This window comes from Hypanus sabinus, unplaced genomic scaffold (genome assembly GCF_030144855.1).
Source record: "Hypanus sabinus isolate sHypSab1 unplaced genomic scaffold, sHypSab1.hap1 scaffold_355, whole genome shotgun sequence".
Taxonomy (NCBI): Eukaryota; Metazoa; Chordata; class Chondrichthyes; order Myliobatiformes; family Dasyatidae; genus Hypanus; species Hypanus sabinus.
Window position 1 is genome coordinate 105001 of NW_026781255.1, and position 4889 is coordinate 109889.

At 48.2% G+C, this 4889-nt stretch overlaps 1 non-coding gene across 1 annotated transcript; it reads left to right on the top strand.

Annotated features, from left to right (window-relative positions):
• Window positions 1–385: 385 nt before the first annotated feature.
• Window positions 386–479, top strand: trnai-uau (transfer RNA isoleucine (anticodon UAU)). Its single transcript has 2 exons — window positions 386–423; window positions 444–479. It is a non-coding gene; the product is annotated as a tRNA-Ile (tRNA).
• The last annotated feature ends 4410 nt before the right edge of the window (window positions 480–4889 follow it).

Here is a 4889-nt window from a genome sequence, read left to right on the forward strand (position 1 = left end):
TCTGACGTTCAGTGCAAGCCTGTTGCTGCGACACCACTCAACTAGTTGACATATCTCACCTCTGTTCGCCCTCTCGTTTCCATCTGAGATTCGACCAACAATGCTTGCATTATCAGCAAATTTATAGGTGGTATTTGATGTGCACATTTGTTGACTCGATATGCACTCGGATGTAAGGAAGATCGAGGGATATGGCAGGGTAGGAGGGAGGGATTAGAGTTTGAGTGCATTTGATTTGATTTTTAGCTGGAATGACAATACATTGTGGGCCGAACGGCCTTTTCACGGGCTGTATAGATTTTTTGGCTCTATGCACTATGATATCTGTAATTTTCTTCTAGATTTTCTTTCCATGGAAAAAAAAAACACGTCTTTGCAGCACTGGGCTCTAGTGGCGCAATCGGTTAGCGCGCGGTACTTATATGGCAGTACACGGCGGAGAAATGCCGAGGCTGTGAGTTCGAGCCTCACCTAGAGCACTCGTGATTTTTAATGGTTGCAATGCCCGGGTGACTAGGCGTCTATCAAGCTGAGCATTCCACTGGAATCTTATATTTGATTTGTACCTCTGAGACACCCTGCTTATTATTTGTATTTAACTTCGAATCGATGCAGCTTTGATTTTGATCTGAGAAGGAGAGTGTGAGTTTACACCCAGGGTTGTGTGCTCAGTCCACTGTTGTTCACTCTGCTGACCCACGACTGTGCTGCAACACACAGTTCGAATCACATCATCAAGTTCGCCGATGACACGGCCGTGGTGGGTCTCATCAGCAAGAACAACGAGTCAGCTTACCGAGAGGAGGTGCAGCGGCTAACGGACTGGTGCAGAGCGAACGACCTGTCTCTGAGTCTGAACAAAAAACCCAAAAGAGATGGTCGTTAACTTCAGGAGGGCACAGAGCGACCACTTCCCGCTGAACATTGACGGCTCCTCCGTAGAGATCGTTAAAAGCACCAAATCTCTTATTATTTATTGTACTGCCTGCACTGTTTTGAGCACTTTATGCAGTCCTGGGTAGGTATGTAGACTAGTGTAGTTTTTGTGTTGTTTTTACGTAGTTCAGTGTAGTTTTTGTTTTGCTTCATGTAACACTATGGTCCTGGAAAACGCTGTGTCGTTTTTACTGTGTACTGTACCAACAGTTATGGTCGAAATGACACTAAAAAGTGACTAGACCTGACTTGATTTGACAATATTCATATTAATTTAAGAAACCCACCCGGATGTCCCATCTAAACCACTTGCACTGACTATTGCCTTCTCCGAGAAAGTACCTTTACAAGACAGCTGATTCCAGCCGTCGTCAATACTCTTCAGCGATTTTGTTCCTGGTGTCAGTGATGACATAAGCAGCATATGTGACCGGCATCAGCAGCACATACGACCATCTATCACCTGCTCCCATGGCCCCACGTGACCCTGAGTTGGGGAGGGTGCTATGGAAGTGCTACATCTCGCCCTAGGCTGGCGGTGGGAAGACGCAACTTATACTTCTTTCGGTAGAGACGTATCTTGTTAAACTCTATCAAGTCAGCTCTCAACCTCCCAATCTCCCAAGAGAATGTCCGGAATGTCTTATCCACTCAGCCCCATGGTAAACATCCTCTGCAGCCTCTGTAAACTTTTCACATCCTTTCTATAAGGAGGCTATTGTAACTATTTTAGAGTTACAATACCTCGCGGCGCTTTAACTCAAGCCCCTGACTAATGAAGGCAACACCCAATACGCCTCCTTAACAAAATTATCAAGAAACCAACTTATCTTAGCAGACACGAGGAAATCTGCAGATGCCGGAAATTCAAGCAACACACACACAAAATGCTGGTGGAACGCAGCAGGTCAGGCAGCATCTACAGTCGACGTTTCGGCCGAGACCCTTCTTCGCAGAGAAGCTTTGCGAAATCTTTGGATGTGGAACCCATCATCCCCCTCTTCTACTACACTGCTGACAATATTGCTATTAACCCTGTATTCTGCCTTTAAGTTCGTTCTTCTAAAGTGATTCAGTTCACACTTGTGTAACATCACAGAATTCAGTCAGTCTCGGGAAGCATGAGTTGCTCCTCACAAAGCCAGGCTGACTCCCGAATCAGGATACGCTTCTCCAAATTCTTCTAAATCCTTCCAAAAAAGAAACTTCCTTCAAAGATTCCCACCACTGAAGTATGACTCACTGGACTACAACTTCCAGAGTTATCGCCACTCCCTTTCTTGAACAACGGAATAATATTTTCCAAGCTCCAATCTTCTGGCAGCCCTTCTGTGGCCAGTGATAACACAACGATCATCGCCAAGGGAGCGGCAATTTCTTCCCTCGTTTCGCGCTGTGACCTTGGATATTTCCCGACCACAGGAGGACTAATCTATCCTGATTTTTTTTTCAAAATTTCGCCGTCCATTTAACGCCTTCACCAACGTCAAGAACCTTCTCGGTGGTAAATGTTGAAGTAAAGTCTTCATTAATGTCTTACCCCAACTCCCCGATTCCAGACTCATGTTTCATCTTCTATCCCTGACCATTCCTCCCCTCACTGCAATCATCCTCTTCTTCTCATCAATCTAGAATGCCATGGGGCTTTCATTAATCTTCATTGCTCAGTCTTTCCAAAGACATTTCCAGCTCTCTAGATTCCTATTCTTCAGTTCGTCTCTGGTTGAATTGTAACTCTCTACAGTCCTGTCTGATCCTTGCTTCCGAAAACTTCAATCAGCTTCGTTTACCTCTTGACGAGATGATCCACATCTCTTGTCACTCATGGGTCCTTCACCCTACCATCCTTTCACTGCCTGAATGGGACAAATCTACCCAGGACCCCATGCAACTGCCTCCTACCATCCCTCCACATTTCCGTCGTGTATTCCCCGAAGCACAACCGTTTCTGAATTAAGGTCCGTTTCCAGACTTTTAGCACCATGATTCCACTTCCCATAACTAATTACCTTAGGAATTGTAACAGAGTTGTGGGGAAATAGTGGACACAAATGATTCGAGGACTGACAGGGTCTGTCAGGAGGTAGTGAGACTTCGTGCTTAATTTGCAGACTGACAAGGGCGGAGATGGGTGGAGAGAGAGTGGCAGTGCAATTAGTTTGGGGACTGACGTGGGCCTGTGGGAAGAGAACCGAGACGTGGGATTAATCTGGGGATTCACACGGGTTGTGGGGAGAGAGTGAGGCAGTGTGATTAGTTTGGGAACCGACACGGACTGTGGGGAAAGAGTGGGACATTGTGATTAGTTTGGGAACTGACACGGACTGCGGTGAAAGAGTGGGACAGTGCGATTAGTTCTTTGACTGACGAGCTGTGGGAAGAGAGTGGGACGGTGCGATTAGTTCCGTGACTGACACGAGCTGTGCGGAGAGCGGGATAGTGTGATCAATTTGGGAGCTGACAGGGGCTGTGGGTCATGATCAAGGAAGTGGTGCTAGTTTTGAGACTGTCACGAGGCTGTTGGACAATCATGGTGCATTGGGAATACTTTGGGTCTGACACGTGTCTGGCGGATTATTTTGAGGACTGACGCAGGACTGCGGGATTAGGGTGTGTTTCCTGTTTCTAAAAGGATGCTGCTGGAACAGAGTGAATCAGAAATATATATATATGCATTATTATGTTTTACAGAAGTCCTCTGTCGTGTTATTCCATAAATAGTTAAAGTGACCCTTCGAACTAATTTAAGACCACACAGCGAGCTTCTTCCTCTCCATCGAGGAGCTCCCCCTCCCGGCCCAACGCCACATTACCGCGCTCTCACGCCACACTTCCTTTGAACTCAGCACCACGGAACCCCGCCCACCCCAGAAGTGCCGGGAATCTGGGTTTCCCACCCCATCCGCCACCCCCATTTCCCCGGACGCCGTTGGCTCCATGCATCAGCCAATCGGATGTCAGTTAAATGTCCAACCTTCCATCCCCTTTGTTCGACACCGCCGGCCTCAGGGCTTTATCAACCCGTATTGTCTCTGTACGGGCTACCACTCCTTCTTCTCGCCGGAGCAGAGGAAACAAGAGCCTGTCATTACCCCTCTGGCAGTCTGGAGGGTCGCACACCCTCCGGTGAAAGCTGGGAAGCCGAATGTGAGACGAAGATCCGAAACTCGACTTCTACCCCTCATGTGCCCGAAAGGGGTTCGAAGCCTGTCTGTACACAGTCCCGTGATGTGCCCTCTCCTCCCGCTCCCTCAGCGCCTGAGGCAGAAGCCTGCAGTATCTCCGAGGCGCCACACAGTCGGTTCGGGTGTTTTGGGCCGGGAAGTGAGGCTGAGCACCGGCGGGTCTCCATATCGCAGAAAGGTATTTGAGATTTCGATGTGAAAGTTTAAGAGATGATTGGATAAGTACTGGGTGTATGGATGGCCACGGTCCGGGTGCAGTCGATGGGAGTAGGCAGTTTAATTAATTCCTGACTGAGCTGACGGGCTGTCGACCCTGTTTCTGTGCGGTGGTTTCCTCTGGCGGTGCAGTCAATAGTTCAGCGATTTGCTTACGTCGTCACCCCTAATTCTGTTAACTTCCCAGCTGTTGCCAGGTGGTCAGATTAAATCGGTTATTCCACTCAGCCCTGTTTCTCGGAACGCTGTAACTGCAGAGTCCAAATATATCTGTAAAGTGTACCGGTTGAGAGAGGAGTTTACAAGCGGACCCGAGGTATTTCCAGTTGTGTCTGAGCCTGGAGGATTTAGGTGAGGGGGTACGGAGGTCTCGGAGGGTTAGGGAACTCCCAGATAAATTGACCTATGTAGCGCCTGAGGAACAGGGCGTCAGGTTTACTGTTTGGGGAGCAATGTCACTGTTTGCGCCTGGGTTAGGGATTGTGTTGTCAAGAAGAGTGGTGGTGTTATTTAACAGCCATGAGGACATGGATTTTATTTGGTGGGGGGAGA